General features: G+C 49.5%; 1 long non-coding RNA gene across 1 annotated transcript in view; it reads right to left on the bottom strand.

The window, feature by feature from the left end:
* Positions 1 to 2,183: 2,183 nt before the first annotated feature.
* LOC144767265 (uncharacterized) overlaps positions 2,184 to 19,502 on the bottom strand; it is a 279,638-nt gene continuing 262,319 nt past the window's right edge. The window contains exon 3 of the long non-coding RNA XR_013598126.1: positions 2,184 to 2,306. This is a non-coding gene — a long non-coding RNA (uncharacterized LOC144767265). The remainder of the gene's footprint in view (positions 2,307 to 19,502) is intronic.

Raw genomic sequence — 19,502 nt, 5'->3', positions numbered from 1 at the left:
TCCGAGATAAGCACTGGAGAGGAAACTGGAAAGCAGTGCAGTCACCTTTAAGACAGGTCCGAGGACAGGGGAAGCCTGTGGAGATCTTTGTGCTACAAATTTTGTCAAGGCACAATAACAATAAGATAACTCTGGTGAATACTGTACCTGCTGGAGAGAGCTGTTTGTGTCTAGTCATGGTTTTGACTTATAAAGTAGTAGAAAGGGTTAATGAGCCTCCTGCAAATGTGTAACACGCTGATCACAGATTTGCATTTTGTGGTCATAGCTCAATAGGCTAATGATTTTCTCATAGACAATGTTTTGGTACTTCCATTTCGTAAGCTCCTCCTAATGTAGCACAGTGGGCTATGTACCATTGTCAAAGAACTGAATGCAAACTGCAAGGCATAAGCTTAGAACCTTATGTTTTTTCTCAAACTTGTATTATTGTAAGGTTTCTAAAAAGGGTGCTTTCAGTAGTAAAAAACATCTCATTGATATATACAACCCAAACCACTGTTACATTTTAAATTCTGACTTTGTATTTGTCCAGAGAAATCATTCTTAACATATAGGGCGACACGTATCATCATTTAAAACAGTGATTACCTAATTGCCATTCTCTGCTAATCGCAATCAGGCAATTGCTATTTGAATGTATGAAACTCCATGAGTTTCACTTAGCGTTTCCTAAAGGGTCACAAATCAACGTACCTCATTCATATTAATGAGGCAGGTTGCAATGTGCGACCCATTAGGAATCTAAAAAATGGTGGCCTGCTGGTGTCAGCAGACAAATATGTCTGTGATTGTTTTTAAATAAAGCAAACATTTTTTTAAATGCATCCCGTTTTCCGTAAAGTAAAATGTGTAGCATTTAAAAAAGAAAAATTTAAAAATGTTCTTTTAATTGTTTAAGAGCAGGCAGTGCTCTGTAGGACTACTGCCTGCTCTTAAAAAACATTTTAACGAACATTCACAGAGAAGAAGGGGTGCCCTTGGGGACCCCTTGCCGTTTGCGAATGGGTTACCACCTACTTGAAGTAGATGGTAACATGCAAATGTGTTGTGACTGCATTTCAGTCACAAAACATTCCTACATACCCAATTACCTCTCTTTTAGGAAACAGCTAAAAACCTTCCTATTTCCCTAGTGCACTTCCTTGTTTTTGTCACTCAGACCAGTGGGTCAGTCTCAGCGCTGGGAGGCCTCCGGATAGCCATGTGCTCTACAAAAGCCCTTTTCATTTCATTTCATTCATTCACATACATATGCGATTTAATATTAGGAAGGGATGCCCTGAACATGCCTCTTCCTAATAGAGAATCAATATATTTCGCAATTCCAATTTGCGATTCGGTAACATGTTACTGAAGCGCAAATTGGAATTCATACATACCAAAAAACATTTTACTGCTCTCAAACGGCCAGGGTCTACGAATCGGGACATTTGAGACTGGTAAAATGCATGATATATTTGGCCTATAATGCCTATCAGTATGGATGACCTGATTCCTACACCTTGCAGCTCACATTGTCTTATGTAACAGTTCTTAAAATTGATTTATGCATTTGTATGATTTCTTGTCTCTGTGCACTGTGTGTGTGTGACATAAAGCGTGCTCTGACCCGATACATTGGTGTTATGGAGAGATGAGGTGCACCAATGGAGGGAGATAATAAGGGAATCCATGTGAAAGGAGGCAGTGGGGCAGAGTGTCAACAAAGATTGCCATACTGGGTGCCTGTAATGCATAATCCAGCCCTGGGAGTGTGTGTGATCTGCTTTGGATTCACTTAGTGAGACACAGTGCCAATCACCCATCCACATTTTATTTTACATGGCACAGAGTCCCCTGGCTTACCTCTTTACTTAGATCATTATGAACTCTCCAAACAAAGTTTTTTCGTGTTCATTTAAATGGTCTGAACGGACGAAAATAATACTATGTGAAGAAACAAGGACCCCCTGATATGGATCAAGCTCCTGGGTCAGGGTAAACAATATTTGTAAACTAACGTACCCAGGTACGCAGGTTAATAACTGGCATCATTTACGAGGCAAAAACATGACATAATTAATACTAGTATCCAACTGCTTCAGAGTAAAAGTGTATTTTAATTTTGTATAGTTTAGAGAATCATTTGATAAAATCGTTTACTAGTTAATAAAACTTGGATAAAACATCATTATATCATTGCATATGCATACATGGGTGAACAAAAGAATATTCAATTAAAACACTACAACTAATAGATGGTTTCCTGTCGACGCGTTTCGACACGTAGACTGTGTCTTTATCAGGACTGTACCATCACGATGCTGTGGACGACATTATAAATACAGTTTACTATTCATTCTTATTTTCTTAGAAGCAGTTTACATGAGTTAGATGCACTTTGCCTAGATTTTTGGAGCCAGTAAATAATTCATATTTCATGATATACCGCCTAGAATATGATACATGTGCCCATAGAATGTATAACATAAATACAAACAATAGAATTACATACATTTCATACATTCCTAGATTGTTATACATTTTTGTTGAGTGGTAAATTTCTTGAATAAAGGGTGATAGGAGAGATGTGAAACGATAGAAATCAGAGAGTGGAGCCTGGCATAGATATTAATTTGACAAGGTATCTGGGAGCTGAGAGTACATTTTTTCTTCCAGATATCTTCTCCTAGTTTGTAGGGGTTCAAAATGTTGATTATTTAACACATATCTGAGAGTACGAGGAGCCTGGCATAGATATTGATTTGACAAGGTATCTGGGAGCTGAGAGTACATTTTTTCTTCCAGATATCTTCTCCTAGTTTGTAGGGGTTCAAAATGTCGATTATTTAACACATATCTAGATGTTATTATTCACGGACGAAAATAATATACAGATACCAAAAAACACATATTGAAATGGAACCCAGGTACGCACCATAAGGTGAATTGGAACCATTGGTAAAATAAAAATAAATGATCTTTAAAAAGCATATTTGATCCTGCAGGTATCTCTAAAACCTATGTATTATAACTATGAAAGCTACAAGATTAAAAAAATGCTTACTAAATGCATAACCCAAATGCACCTGATAGCACACTGAGGTTGTATTTTTCATCACATTTTACGATTCGGGCCTGGCAAATTTGACATAGTGGTGTGTACGTTTTCACTTAGACCCACACTCTCTTGCCATCATATGAGATACCTTAGCTGGTTCTAGCTTTTTATCCAAGATCACTGTGCATTCTGGAACTTTTAGTTTTGTGTTTAGCTTTTAAACATGGGATCAGAGGTCCTTGTTTGCACAGTGCTTTTGGATGAAATGCCCGAAATGACTGACGTGTCACATATGGCATTTTGGCACCTGTGCACACCTATCCCTTCATACTTCATCACATCTTTGTCCAAAGTGGCACTAGCATTGGTATGAGATCTTTGAGGTAGTTAGCAGGAAGGGGGTCAGGAAAGTGGTTGGAGGGGTTAAAGGATGTGAGCGCTTTTAGGATTGTTTCTTCACTGTAGGATATAAAGGAGGCCCAGGAGGCGTTGTTTTTGAGGGCGAGCTTGGTTGTGCAGGTGCTTGAGGTTACTGGCGAGTGAGAAGGGGTGATCTTCTCTATGTCCATTTGAGTCAATGAGACCTTAAGTAGATCTGTTTTCAGGAGTTCCGTCTTTCTCGTGCAGAAGGAAGAACATTCTTCGCAGCTGTGTGGGGAGCATTGACCATCTTGGGGAGGGTGAGCTAGGCCACGAGATTGAGTTTTAACGAGTTCAAAGAGCTTCTTGGGTCGGTTCTTGGCTTGATCTAGCTGATTATTGAAAAAGTTTGCTTTTGAGTGTCTGATCTTTCTATAGTATGAGTTTCTAGAGGATCTTAGCAGTTTAAGGTGGTCTTTGGATGGTGATGACCTCCTTCTCCGTTCAACTAATCTTAACGCTCGTCTCTCCTTGTTGAGTCTACTGTCATACCAAAGTTTAGAGTCTTTTGTAGAGTGTCACTTCAGTTGTAGAGGCGCGGTAGTATCTAAGACCGTGGTCATGGAGTTAAAGTAGTGCTGTGCCAAAGCTTTAACCTCAGTTAGGTCTTCCGGGGGAGCAGGTGGCTGACATTGGTGGATGAGGATAAATCTGTGAGGGGGCTTTTCAGGTTTTTCTTTCATACTTTGGGTCTTGTTGGTTGTGCTGAGCGTAGTTTAACTGGTACCTTGTTAGAGAAGATGATGGAGTGATGATCAGACCAATCACAGAGGAGGATTGTGTTAAGCTGAATGGTCTCTGGGTTGGCAATCACCAAGTCGAGGGTTGAGCCTTTGACATGTGTAGGGCTATTGCAGATTTGGGGAAGGTCAAGGTCCGACAGGAATGTTTTGAGGCTATTAACTGCTGGGTCCTTAGGGTCGTTCCAATGGAGATTGAAATCACCAAGGAATATTTAGATATTTCGATGATCCGTATGTGTGGTCAGAATATCCATGAATTGCTCGATAAAGGTGAGATTATCGCCAGGTGGGTGGTAAAAAATGTGCAGTGAACAAATTGGTATGTTATTACTAGAGATATCTAAGCAAAGATATTCACAAGAGGAAAGATTCAGTGAGGGTGAGCTGTTCACTGCGAGGTTGTTCCGGTAGATGCAGGCAATACCGCCTCCTGGTCTAATGGGTCTGTCTAGTCTAGTGATGTCGTAATTAGGGGGGTCCATTATGTCAAGGATCGGGTTGGACGATTCATTTAGCCAAGTTTCGGTAAGGATTAGGAGGTCAGGTTCGTGAGTGAGAAAAAGGTCAGCAATGTCAGCTGCATGTGCTGAGGCTGATCTGCAGTTTAGTAGAATGCATTTGAGACACTGCTTGGAGGTTCCAGTGTTAATGGATGTTACAGGATGAGTGAAATTATGGAATGTGAAAGAGAGATGACACAAGTGTAAAATATGAAACTAAAAAGAGTAAGGGAAGCTGAAGTTGAGTGAGCTGAAAGGAAAATCTCAGAGTAATAAAAGTAATACAGAAACAAGAAGTAAGTAGGTGCATGGGAAATGAGCGAGGTATCTGTGAAGGAAACAAGTGTGATAGGAGTTTGAAAATAAGAGAAAGGGGTAAAGTTGAAGATAGTTTGGGAACTGAGGATGCAGAAGCAAGAAGATCAGAGACAGTGCTGAGAGTAGCATTGAGAGGTGATAGTGAGAGAATGAGAAGAATGAGATGGAAAATAAGAGATGAACTGAAGAAAGATATTTAGTGGTCAAAGGTAAAATTAAATGTAAGAGGGAGGGGTGGTACAGATATTGGAGAATGTCATGTGTACAAGTTGAAGAGGGAGAGGAGAGTGAGTGTAGGGTGGAAGTAAAACTGGGAGAGATTGAGGTGAGTACAAAACGTTATAGGTATAGTTTAGAGAATGAGACAATCAGAGTTGAAGGTAAGCAGCAAATTGGAAGAGATAGAGTGGACTAATGAGAGACTTGGGTGAAAAGAAACCCAGGAGAAATAGAGCAGAGGGAGAAATTGTCAGAACAAGTAGGGGAACTGTGAGGGATCATGACAGCAGTATGAGAATGAGAGACATAATCTTGTTTTTGAAGAGGAAACTCAAAAAAGTTGATGGAAGTGGAATTAAAGAACTGGGAGAGAGAAGAGAACAGGAAGCATGGGGCGGGGAAACTGGGAATGACAGAAATAAGAATGATAAAGGTAAATTACACCTGTGCTAGTGAGTGGGAGGCCTAATATGCTGGAAAGGGTAACAGTGCTGGAAGAATAAGAGATTAGGTGAACTGTTCAAAGCAGAAAAGGTGATGAAAGAATGAGGGCTAAAGATGAGAGGCTGACTGAAAAAGATTGACCGGGAAATGTGTGAGATTATAATGACCTGTAACATGGTCCATTGGTGCATTGCAAATGGAATTTCCAGTAGTACAAAGGCACCACTTGTACACACTGCTAACTTTGAAATGCTCGTAGCCCTATGACTGTGCCCTGGAATCCCTTCATGTCAGCAAGCATTTCCCCTTTTTACCCTATAGCTCCATTTTGTAAATCAATAAGACCAAAAAAATGTTTTTATATGCCCTAATGTCTTCCTCACTGCAGAACTTGTTGATTTCCTTGAAGCCATGTGTATGAGTGAAAACCTTGCTGCTAGCTTTGAGGTAGATTATGAGGGTCAGGTGCTTTAAACCAGCGGGTGGTAGTGATCGCATAAGGAGGACCCCTTGCAGTACATTGCAGGGGGCCCCCTAAGGTTTTGTTATGCCACTGCCCCAGTGCCTTGACACCCTCTGGTAATTGTTTGTGCTTTACAAATACTGGTATTATTGTCATATTTTCTGTACCATGGTTGTCTAATGGCAGCATGGAAGGCGGATCCATGCCTGAAATGCAGGGTAATCACTACCTATATACATTATTCCAATATAGATGCACTGTAGTACATTTAGCTTATATGGATAGCCTAGAAATCTGCCATGACAAGTCCACGTGTATGGAAATTAACAGCCTGGAATCATCAGATGTGTAAGGATATGTACTTGATGAGAAATGCCAGTGCTTTTGATATTGTATTTAGCTGCATATTATAAACCACAATGAAGTGAATAACACAATAAGTTAGGAATTAAACAAGCAAATATTGAAAGTCATCAGAAGTCTCTGCTGGTTTGCTCTTACAGTATAAAGTGTTCTGAAATGCTCAGAACAAACCACTGAGACAGAGAGCATAATAACATTAATCTAATGAGCTTATGATTAATTTATTAGAGCAGAAACCGTCCAGCCCATGCACAGAATGTAAAATAACCCTTGTAGGGGAAGCGTCAAACTGAGAAACTCTGGAATATTATGTAATTGCAGCGTTCACACAAAAATGAACAGATGTAGAAAATAACAGACAAACATGGGTGCTCCCGCAGGCATGCAGAAACAGGCAGGCACGCAAACAGAAACATAATTTGCTTATTTAACTGTTTACATAGCGGTCGGTGCCATAGTCCTTGGCTTCAAAGTACTTTGAGTGGCAGGTTTTAATGCTAAATTAGACATTACTCGTTTTTATTGATATTAGACTTATGAAACAACACTAGAAATCAAAATTGATGTGCACGTTGCACATACATCTCGCAGCAGATGAAACGAGCTCCTGATCCATCTAACCTACCTACATTCACACAAACAGGCACAGAACCAAACACGCAGCCACACAGAGGTGGAAGGACAAAAAACTGATAAAACACACAAACAGCAGCAAACCAGACAGGCACACAAAAAGGTGCACAGGAGTACAAACAAAGAGCAACATAGGAAAACAAACATACAGAGAGGTAGTCAAATAAACAGAAAATAGTATTTTAGTAATAAAGTTATAGCGCGAACTTGACCCGAATCGGGTATCAGAGAAATATACACAGCACCAGTTGCGTTACATGAGGACTCATTCATTTTTGCCAGGCAAGGGGAGATTAAGTGATTTGCCCAGAATAAAGGATGTTCATCGATGTTGAGATTCGAACCCAGTTCCTCAGATTCGAGGTCGCTCGCCCTAGCTGTTACACCAATTCCTCTCATTTGCTTAAATCGACATTAGAACAATATTTAGTTTTCAAAATGGGGCTTTGGGGGGGGCGGCTGACCAACAGGAGGCCTGCCTCCCCCGGGGGGGGGGGTTTTGGGGCCTGTAGGGGGAGGGGGGCGGGGCACGGGCACGGAGCAGTTGGGCTGTTTGGTCTGGTCCGGGGGGCTTGGGCTAGATTTGGGCTCCTGTTGGGCTGGCTGGCTACTTAACCAGACATTTTATGTCACTGCCCACCATTTTGGTGGCAGTGACACGTCAGCCGGTGGAGGGTCCCTGGGGCACGAGTTTTTTGGGCTCACGGTGCTTCGTTGGCTTGTGCTTTGTCTTGCGGCGTGTCGGCGTTTCAGGGAGGCGGATCGAGCGTGAGCGAGGCGGCGAGCGTGTGTGGCTGATCGATGGTGCCTGGTAGTTATGGCGGGTTTGCCTGATCTGTGGGTTCAGGAGGCTATGAGGCTGCTTGGGGAGGCGGGCCGCATGGACCTGGTCTGGCCCGACGTGCAGGTAAGGCCATCGCGGCGCGCTGCGAGCGGCGCCGTGGCAGCTGTTCTCGCATGTGAGACTCCGCGGTCATGGCTGCGGAAGGCTCCGGGTGGGGGGAGAGGGGTGGGGGCGTGGGGGAGGGCGGGCGGGTGGGCCGGGCATGGAATCGGCAGAATGGGAGGAAGAAGAGGATGGGAGGGGGCCGGGGAGCGAGGCGGCCGGCGCTTCAGTTTGTGGGCAGGGCCGGGGGTCGGGGGGGTGAAGGGGGTGAGCGCACCGTGGCTGAGATAGTGGAGCTGGAGGAGCGGGGTGGGGACAAGTGGGGGATGGGCAGGGGGCACGGGGAGGAGTTCCTGTGAGGCCTGAGGTGGTGGAGGGCCAGGGGCAAGATGGGGAGGGGAGGTCCCCTTTGCTCGTCGAGGAATCTGAGCTGGGGGAGGAAGGAGTGGGGGGGCAGGTGGGTGGGGGGAGAGCTGGATTGGGGGGGTCTTTCTCGGGGGAGGGGGAATGCGGTGGGTCCGAGTAGGTCACCCTCGCCGGGGGGGGGAGAGGGGTGGGAGTACGGTCAGGGGGGGAGCGCATGGGGAGCAGGGGGGGATACCGCCTCGTGGGGCATGGGTGGTGTGGAGAGTGGCTGGGCTGAGGGGGGGCACCGCAGAGTGGGGGTGCAGGGCGGGCGGTTTTGGGGGAGGCAGGCTGGGGGGGTGGGAGAGGCACGGGGGAGTTCTGGGGGTGAGGAATGGGGGGTTTCAGGGTGTGCAGCGGGGGGCAGTGGCACGCAGCAGGGGCACTCTGCGGGATGGGGGCGTGGGGCGCAGCGCGGAAGGGGGGACAGGGCCGGGTGGGGTGGCGTGGGGGGCGTTTTTTCCCTGGCATGCTGAACTCCGCTATTTTTCCTTGGCAGGAACTGTTGGCGTGGGGCTCGGGTGAGCAGCCTGCGGCTCCACTCCACCGAGAGGATGGGCCGGCTCTGCCTTGGACGGGCGGTCGCGCTCCACCGCGGTCCGGCCCGACGTGCAGGTAAGGCCATCGCGGCGCGCTGCGAGCGACGCCGCGGCAGCTGTTCTCGCATGTGAGCCTCCGTGGTCATGGCTGCGGAAGGCTCCGGGTGGGGGGAGAGGGGGCGGGGGCGTGGGGGAGGGCGGGCGGGTGGGCCGGGCATGGAATCGGCAGAATGGGAGGAAGAAGAGGGTGGGAGGGGGCCGGGGAGCGAGGCGGCCGGCGCTTCCATTTGTGGGCAGGGCCGGGGGTCGGGGGGTGAAGGGGGTGAGCGCACCGTGGCTGAGATAGTGGAGCCGGAGGAGCAGGGGGGGGACAAGTGGGGGACGGGCAGGGGGCACGGGGAGGAGTTCCTGTGAGGCATGAGGTGGTGGAGGGCCAGGGGCAAGATGGGGAGGGGGGTCCCCTTTGCCCGTCGAGGAATCTGAGCTGGGGGAGGAGGGAGTGGGGGGGCAGGTGGGCGGGGGGGAGTGCTGGATTGGGGGTCTTCCTCGGGGGAGGGGGGAATGCGGTGGGTCCGAGTAGGTCGCCCTCGCCGGGGGGGGGGGGAGAGGGGTGGGAGTACGGTCAGGGGGGGAGCCCTTGGGGAGCAGGGGGGGATACCGCCTCGTGGGGCATGGGTGGTGTGGAGAGTGGCTGGGCTGAGGGAGGGCGCCGCGGAGTGGGGGTGCGGGGCAGGCGGTTTTGGGGGAGGCAGGCTGGGGGGGTGGGAGAGGCACGGGGGAGTTCTGGGGGGAGGAGTAGTGGGGTCAGGGATGGCAGCGGGGGGCAGTGGCACGCAGCGGGGGCACTCTGCGGGATGGGGGCGTGGGGCGCAGCAAGGAAGGGGGGACAGGGCAGGAACTGTTGGCGTGGGGCTCGGGTGAGCAGCCTGCGGCTCCACTCCACCGAGAGGATGGGCCGGCTCTGCCTTGGACGGGCGGTCGCGCTCCACCGCGGGACCTGGCGTGGGCGCCTAGCGGACGCCGGTGGGATGGATCCCCGCCGGCCCCCTTCCAAAGGGTTGTGACGGCCGCCGTGAGCCGGGGAGTGCGTTTAGAAATGGTGGAAGCTGCTACTGGTTCATGTGTTGCGGATTAGAGGAGGGTGAGTGTGGATTTGACTGATTTGATGAGCGTGTTTCGGGAGAAGGCGGGTTTGATTCGGCTAGCCCCTCTTGGGGGTGACCGGGAGATGCTTGACGTGGGTGTGGGTGATGGAGAGTCGGAGGAGGAAGGGGAGATTAGGGAGGGGGAAGGGGGATGAGTAACATTGTTGGCAGTGTATTGCAGGTAGGATCACGGCACGACGCGCCCAGAGTGACGGCCCCCTCTGCTCCACTGGTTAGGCAGCGGGACCCGGCGCGGACGTCGACCTTGACGGCAGGTAAGGTGGGGAACGGAGCAGGGTGTGGTTTGGGCAAGCGGCGCTGTGCGCAGGTGTCGGTGGGGACGGAGGCTGGGGGAGACGGGGGGGCGCCTGGTGAAAGGCCGTTATGTGAAGGACATGGGGTGGGCCCGACAAGGCAGAACCGGCGGGATCGGGGGAGTCGGGGCGAGCGGAGCCGCAGAGGGAGGCGCGGGGGAGTCCGCTGTCAGGGGGAAGGAGTACTGCTTGGTACCGGTGCGCAAGCTCCCATACATGGGGGTGACCAAGCCACTGGGGGCTCATTTGTCGCTGGCGACGAAGGAAAAGATATGGCAGGGGAAGTACGTGGAGATTCTGAAACTGTTGCACAGGGAGCTGACCTCGAAGGAGGGGTCTAAGGAGGAGGAGCAGGAGTTGTCGAGGTGCCCCAAGGTGCCGCTGACGATTGACAATTGGTTGGCCGCATTCTTAATATACGCTAGCGTATATTGTGAAAAGTATCTGGACCGGTCCATCGCGTTATTTAAGTACATGGACGTGGTTTGGAGGGCACAGGTGACTTACGGGGGGTACGCCTGGTTCCACTATGATGAGGAGTTCCGGGCGAGGATGGTGTCTGACCCGGATGCGAAGTGGAGGGAGCTGGACTCTGACTTGTACTAGCAGACGATGGGGGGGGGGGCGAAGTTCGGTCGCACCATCTATACGGCCAGCGGTTTGCCGCTTGTGCCGTCCCCCTTTTTGGCCCGCCCCACCGCGGGGGGGGGGTGGGTCACGGGGAGAGCTCCGGGCAAGCTTCGGTTGGGGCTTGCTGGGACTTTAACAAGGGGGCGTGTGGCAGGCAGGTGTGCCGGTTTCGGCACAAGTGCTCCAAGTGTGAGAGGCGACACCCGGTGGTGCGCTGCTGGGAGGTCGGAGGTTTGTCAGGACAGCAGCCCGTGGCTGGGGGCACTCAGAGTGGGGGGTGCAGAATGGGGGTGGGGAGGCGGTAGAGGGGGCACGGGGGCGATGGGAAAAGGCTCGTACACCGGTTAAGCTGGAGCGGATGGAGCTATGGCTGGCAGCGTATCCGCGGGCGGAGGATGCGGCCGTGTTGCGTCGGGGCTTTCGGGAGGGTTACGGTTGGGCTATGAAGGCCCGCGGATTGCGCGCTGGGCGGACAATCTGGTGAACGAGCACAAGGGGATTGTGCGGGAGAAGCTGTTCAAAGAAGTGAAGGAGGGCCGGATGGTGGGCCCTGTCGCGGTGCCGCCCCTGCCGGACCTGCTTATCTCCCCGATTGGGGTAGTGCCTAAAAAGGAGCCGGGGCAGTTCAGGCTGATACAGCATCTGTCGTGGCCGGAGGGGTCGTCAGTGAATGACTTCATCTCTTCCGAGCTGGCTTCGGTGTCGTACTCGTCCGTGGATGTGGCACGGAAGATCGTAGCGGCGGTCCGGCCGGGCGCCATTATGGCAAAGTGTGACATCAAGTCGGCCTTTCGTCTGCTCCCGGTGCACCCGGAGGATCACCAGTTGCTGGGGATCCAGTTTGAGGGGGGCATATTCATGGACAAGGCGCTACCTATGGGGTGCTCTATATCCTGTGCCTTGTTCGAGCGTTTCCTGCAGTGGGCTTTTTTCAGGCGCACAGGCTCAGAGACAGTGACGCACTACCTGGATGACTTTTTTTCTTGGGGGTCGGCCCGGTTCGATGGACTGCCAGCAGCAGCGAGACGGTTTCACGGACCTGATGGAACATTTTGGGGTGCCCCTGGCACCAGAGAAGACACACGGTAACAGTACGGTGTTGTCCTTTCTTGGTATAGAGCTCGACTCCGCGGCCATGGAAGCACGCCTGCCGGAGGACAAGCGGTCGGCAATGTTGGCTTTGGTTCGCGGCATGCTTGCGAAACAGAAGGTGACGGTGCGGGAGGTGCAGGTCCTGTTGGGGCATCTGAACTTTGCGTGCCGGGTGATGCAAGCGGGTCGTACTTTCTGCAGGCGACTGGGTCTGGTGTTGTCCGGTTTGTCGTTGCCGTATCACCATTTGCGTTTGTCCGCGGGGACGAAGAAGGGCTTGCGGATGTGGATGACATTCCTGGGATGGTTTAATGGCGTGCCCATGGTGCCCCCGGAGGATTGGGAGTGGGACGTCATGCTGTTTTCAGATGCGGTGGGGGTCGGAGGTTTCGGTTTGTACTGGGCGGGCTGGTGGTGTGCGGAGCAGTGGCCGCCGCAGTGGCAGGCGGAAGGCCGCAGCATTGCGTTCCTGGAGTTGTTTCTGCTGGTGGTGGCAGTCACGGTGTGGGCATGGGAGTTGGCGCACAAGCGGGTGTTGTTCAGGGTTGACAATATGTCAGTTGTGCAGGTGGTCAACAGGCAGTCGGCCAGGAACCCCCAGGTGTTGAAGCTGATGAAAGTGTTTGTGTTACGTTGCTTGGAGAATGACATACTGTTTCAGGCCCAACACGTCCCTGGGGTGGACAATGACATTGCGGATGCCTTGTCTCGTTCGCAGTGGCAGAGGTTCCATGGGCTAGCCACGGAGCCGGAGGAGGACAAGACGCCGGTGCCGATGGAGCTTTGGTTGATGGGAGACTCCGGGTCGTTCAGCTGGTGAGGGCATCACTGGCGGAGTCCACTTGGAAGGGGTATGTTCAGGCTTGGGAGGAATTTCGGTGGTCAGGTGCGGTAAGACACGGGGACCGGTGGCAGCGGGAGGAGCAGGTTGTCAGGTTCATGCTGGCTTTGAAGGACAGGGGCTTATCGAGGGTGACGATTGCGGGTAAGCTGGCGGCGGTGGCGTTCATGGGTAAGATGTGGTGGGGGTATCCGCCGTCGGCGGGGGAGTTGGGAGCGTGATTGCTGGAAGGCTGGGCGAGGGAAAGAGGGGCGCGTGTGAGTCAGCGGAGGCCCATCACTGAGTCCTTGTTAGGGAGCTTGTTGGCCGCGGTGTGCCGGGATGGTGGGGAGACGGTGTTGTTTTCGGCCCTTATGTCGTGGATGTTTTTTGGAGCGTTTCGGGTGTCGGGAGTTGGTTGGCCAAAAAGGGGGGCCGGGGGTCGCTTGGGAGGACGTGGAGGTGCGGGCCCAGGAGGTGGCGGTGCGCTTGGGATGCTCCAAAACGGATCCGTGGGGGGAGGGGACCTGGGTGGTGTTGGGGCCGGGGGGTGGGGAAGGGGTTTGTCCCAAGGCGTGGGGTCGGAAATTGGCAGCTGGCCAGGTTGTGTTGGACGGGGAGGTTTACGGTCGACAGGTCGGAGGCAGGGTGACGACGGGTCAGGTTTTGGGGGTCCTGCGGCACGCCCTGCGGTACATGGCTGAGGACCCGAAGGCTTTTGGGACGCATTCCTTTCGGATCGGGGCGGCGACCGAGGCGGCACGGAGAGGTTGGGGGAAGGAGGAGATCAAGCGGTTGGGGAAGTGGAAGTCGGACTGCTATAGGACATATGTCAGGATGCGAGGGGTAGTCGGGACGTATTGAGTTGACAGTTTTTTCGCCCTCCTACATATGTGTCATTTCAGGTGCTGTGACGGGGCCGGCTGTGGCGATGTTGGACATTTACATTGTGGGACACTCCTTTGTCCGACGGGCAGAGAGGGCTGAGTGGGACAGGCACCGGAAGCTTAACCTGGACTTGGATGACAGACTGTTTAGGTGTCATTGGAGGGGAAAGGGGGGAATGCGTTGGCACGAGTTGATGCCGCTGTTGAATAATGTGGTGCGGGGGGAGTGTGTCCGGATGTGGTGGTCATCCATTTGGGTGAGAATGACTTGGTAGTGTGCAATGGTTTGGCGCTGGTCAAGCAGATGAAGAGGGACCTGCTAGAGATCAGGAGGCAATAGTCAGGATGTCACGTGATTTGGTCCGACTTCATTCCCAGGAGGTGTTGGTGGGGGGCGGAGCGACCAGGGGCCATTGATAGAACTCGGCGAAAGATTAACAGGGAGATGAGGGACTTCTGTGCCAGGGAAGGTGTGGGTAGAATGGAGCACCCGGAGCTTAGGTACGGGGCAGTGTATTTTTTCAGGGAGGATGGGGTCCACCTTTCGAGATATGGGATGGAATTATACATTGTGCAGTTGAAGGAGGCGCTGGATGTGGCTCTGGGGTTGCGCAGTTATCCTGGGGCAGGAGTCCTATGGGGGGTCGAAAGTCGCTAGGCGGCTTTCGAGTGGCATTTCTCCTAGTTAAAAAGGGGGGACATGGCAGGAGGTCTGGGCTGTCTGGCAGAGGGTGGGTAATACTGATGTTATGTTACAGTTGGGTAGGCAGGGAGACATGTTGCAGGGGGAATGTTGTGTTGTTGTTGCAATGTTGGGGAACCACTTAGGGGTGGGGGTGGGAGGCTGACAGGCAGGGATGTTCTTAGTGAGAATTAGTTTTGTACGGCACAGGCCAAGGTTTGGTATTTTAGGGTGCACCTGCTTCCAATAAAGTGGCCTTTGTCACACCATTTTTGTGTCTGTGGTCGGTTCCCACCCCCCTTGCTGGTGGGCCCCAATGGGGCTTTGGGGGGGGCCGACCAATGGGAGGCCTGCCTCCCCCAGGGGTTTTTGGGGCCTGTAGGGGAGGGAACGGGGCACGGGCACGGAGCAGTTGGGCTGTTTGGGCTGGTCCGGGGGGCTTGGGCTAGATTTGGGCTCCTGTTGGGCTGGCTGGCTACTGTACCGGACATTTTGTGTCACTGCCCACCATTTTGGTGGCAGTGACACGGCAGCCGGTGGAGGGTCCCTGGGGCACGAGTCTTTTCCCGCCCTCCCTCCCTTGTTTTTGGTGGGCAGTTTAGCAGGAGGGGGTTAACTTGTCTTAGGGTTGTTTTGTTTTGGAGGGGTTTTCTTGGGAGCTGGTGCACTAGAGTGATGATTGGTTGTGGGGGATTGCTCGTGTCGCTGGAGCAGGTGCTGGTGTGCAGAGCCAGAGGTGGCGTTTCTCCTTGTTAAAAAGGGGGGACATGGCAGGAGGTCTGGGCTGTCTGGCAGAGGGTGGGGAATACTGATGTTATGTTACAGTTGGGTAGGCATGGAGACATGTTGCAGGGGGAATGTTGTGTTGTTGTTGCAATGTTGGGAAACTACTTAGGGGTGGGGATGGGGGGCTTACAGGCAGGGATGTACGTAGTGAGAATTTGTTTTGTACGGCACAGGCCAAGGTTTGGTATTTTAGGGTGCACCTGCTTCCAATAAAGCGGCCTTTGTCACACCATTTTTATGTCGGTGGTCGGTCCCCCCCCTTGCTGGTGGGCCCCTAATATCATAAGGAGGTTGCACACGCATCTGTGCAGTAGGTGCAAAGCACAGGATCTGTCATGTCTGATTACATTCATACAAACAGGTGCACACACAGGAATGACACAGACACACACACAGTGAGAGCACAACAACGAATGCGCATACAAATGAAATGCACGCAGTTACAAATGCACAATCAAACCGGAGAAAAAAACACAACCAAAATCAGACATACACATACATGCATTCACACAACCACAAAAAGGAGGCATTTACACAAGGATTAATACTAAACTGAACAACAATATACATCAACACACAGACACATGCACTGCCATCTATACTAATATAAATACAAGCGTCCGCATTCTGAAAGACGGTGTCAACACATAGTGCAACACATAGCAGCACTATCTAGGACCAATTGTGGTTACGTTTCTGACAGAACCAAGAGGCACATCTTAAAGTAACTTGGGAGCAAAAGTCTTTAAATTCCATACCTAGGTTTTTTTTTAAGTCACTCCACTGCAGTGGCATTCTCCATACTTCCATACATTGTTGGTAGGAAATAATTTCCATTGCAAGACTATTCAAAGTCACAAGTGTAGTGAGGATCTAAGCTGAATCTTACGCTTTTCAGTTGTGAAGGCAAAGCTAGCCTGGCTGATGAAGGGTAATACTCAGAAACCAGCTCCAGGATGCTTGTTTCTGGTCCAGGGAGGACGTGGCTTGGCAGTTCGGTCTGGACTGTTCCCATGAGGCACAGGGTGAAAACTGATTTGCATATGGCTGGGTCTAAACTGGGGTGGCATGGTGAGCAAAAGAAAGATGGATTTAACCCAGATCTCTTGACTGGGAGGAATGTATGATTCATTCAGCATTCCGTCCATCATTTGTTTGCATAGCATTTTTCGCCCTATGTGCGATGGGTATGCCCAGACGTAGGTCCCTTGCTCACTGTGCCACTGGATTCAAGCTAGCCTGGCCGATGAAGGGTAATACCCAGAAACCAGTTCCCGGATGTGCCCCACCCAAAAAACAGTTCCAGGATGCTTGTTTCCGGTCCACGGAGGACCTGGCTTTGCAGTTCGGTCTGGTCTGTTCCCATGAGGCACAGGGTCAAGACTGATTTGCATATGGCTGGGTCTAAACTGGGGTGGCATGGTGAGCAAAAGAATGATGGATTGAACCCAGATCTCTTGACTGGGGTTAAATGTATGATTTACTCAGCATTCCGTCTGCAGAAGCAATCAAGGCAATCTGTAAGAGAGTACCGATGTAAACATAGGTACTGAAAGAATAGACCCAGGTAGGTGTGAAAGGGAATTAAAAATAGACTCAAACGAAACCTGTAAAGGGTATTTGCGAGACTCTAGAATAGAAGTCCCCATTTAAATCCAGTAAACTCTATACAAGTCTTTAATTTTTGGGACATATTTTTATTCAAAATTGTATTTCTCAGGACATAAAATCGTTCTAAAGCGACTTCACTGAAGCACTGCTAAAATGTTTGATTTTGAATCCTGATTTCCATATTTGACATCTGCAATTTACTGTTATTTGCCGAAATTGTAAGGCCCTGGATGTGATTAAATTAGCAGCTGTGCCCTATAAAAAACAGGAAAGCACACGCACACAGAAGTGCACAGGCCTCGGCTCAGACAGATGTGCATAGACAAGCCTATCCACATAAAGGGAGAGCATCAGACACAGGCCCACCCATAAACAAATAAACACAAGGAAACCAACCAACAAGATAGTAGATGCAGAATGAAAGAGACACCTTGTGACAAAGGGATATATCAAAGAAGGAAGATACGCTAACAGAAGCGCACACACAAGACCAAAAACATAGACCCTACCCAGGTACAGAAATATGGAAACATGGGCATGCATGCACTTAAAATGCACACACAAAGACGGATATGTATGCACACTTCAAGTCATCAGGAACATATGCACAAACACTATAGCAGGCATGGGTAAAAAGAACACATGCGGTTAACACACACATACTGCCAGCACTCTGACAGGCTCATACAGACATGCACATGTGCAGATAGTCATAGAAAAAGCCTTCTGTGGCATATGTATGCACATATGCCGGGATTCCAAGTGTGTCTGTATATTCCGATCCCTGTACATACCCATGTATAAGCACGGATCAGAAATACCAGAATTCCGTTGAACACACCTCATCCCCAGTTGTCCATTATGCATTCTGGCAAGTCAGACACAGACATGCAGTCCTGTGCTCTCGACACTACAACAGTCTGTGATTCAGTCAGTCTACGGTGATTCTGCATGAGGTAATGATTTTCAATGGCTCTAATCAATTAACTGATCAATCAGTTTCACTCTATTAACTCGGGGTTACAAGGATACACGGCAGTCAGGTACTTCGGTGCCCTTCTGTAACATGCACACACCACTCTGCCCTTGCAATACATGGCTGCTACCTCTCACATGTCTTTACCTTTGATACTTGCACAAGTGCCACCTTGCCCACGTAACGCTTGTTCCTGAGCCTGAGTGTCTAGCACTTATTGCAGGGCTATACCTCTAATTATACTCTGTTTTCTCTTATAACTGCACACTTGTCACTTTTATTTCCTCTTGTGCACTTTTGACTACCTCATGTATTTTGGTTGCTCACAATTTTTACTCAAGTATTTTGTTTGCTCACGATTGTCACTATTACCTTTACTACCTCATGTATTTTGGATGCTCACAATTTTTACTCAAGTATTTTGTTTGCTCACGATTGTCACTATTACCTTTACTACCTCATGTATTTTGGATGCTCACAATTTTTACTCAAGTATTTTGTTTGCTCACGATTGTCACTATTACCTTTACTACCTCATGTATTTTTGGTTGCTCACAGTTTTTACTACCTCATGTATTTTGTTTGCTCACAATTGTCACTATTACCTTATGTAAGTAACGTATGTTTTTGCAATCTGTTCTTTTGTAATGTTTCTCATTATGTTTCATTTCTGTTCCTAATGTGAAGCGCTCTGACGCCTTCGGGTAAAGTCCGCGCTATATAAAAATGCATAAATAAAAATAAATAAATAAATCTATTGAGTCTGTTCAGGGAGTGGATTGAAATGATTGTGACAGCTGATCCAGTAGAAGTGTATGGAGATGAAGAATGTGATAGAGAATGAGAAAATGTTACACAGTGATTGACTCCACAGAAGTCTATGGAAAGCATTTGAGTTTTGTGGTGATGACAATGCATCCAAGGTTGGTGGCATCTTCTAAATGACTGTCTGCCGAGACCTTTGCTTCACAAAATGAATGATTGGTTTGCTTCTGTGTATTTGAAGGTAGAAATGGAGGTATGTACAATGCAGAAGCTGGCTTCTAAACGCAAAGGCTTCAGATTAAATTCTTGACAAATAGTTTCAATTTCAGTAAATCATTTTACCTTCTCTCTATTTCAATTACCTTAAATGTAGATTTTCCACAGCCACGGTGGGCTGAAAATCTAGATTTTATTAAGGACACGGAGGCTAACATCATGCAATAAATCCGTTATTGCTACCACTCAGCAGCACATGAAAAAGGTTCTTAGAATACAGAATACAGAAACTTGAACAACATTCTAAAAAACTATAAAACTCCTCTTCATCATCTCTTTCTTCTTATATTGCCTGCGAATAAGAAAAGCATCTAACAAATAAACTCTTTCAGTCCTTCAGTCTCTAATCAAAACCAACATAGAAAATCTTCTTGTTTCAAGTAACGTAGAGATGAGATATATTCGAATCCAACAAATCCCAAATTGATTCGTTTTGTTCTGCATTGATAATAAAGCAGAAACATCATCAGGGATGGGAAATAAACATGGGAGGGATAATATTAGCCTCTGTGTATTTAATAAAATCCAGATTTTCAGCCCAC

This window comes from Lissotriton helveticus, chromosome 7 (assembly GCF_964261635.1).
Source record: "Lissotriton helveticus chromosome 7, aLisHel1.1, whole genome shotgun sequence".
Taxonomy (NCBI): Eukaryota; Metazoa; Chordata; class Amphibia; order Caudata; family Salamandridae; genus Lissotriton; species Lissotriton helveticus.
This window is presented reverse-complemented; position numbering and strand designations above follow the sequence as displayed.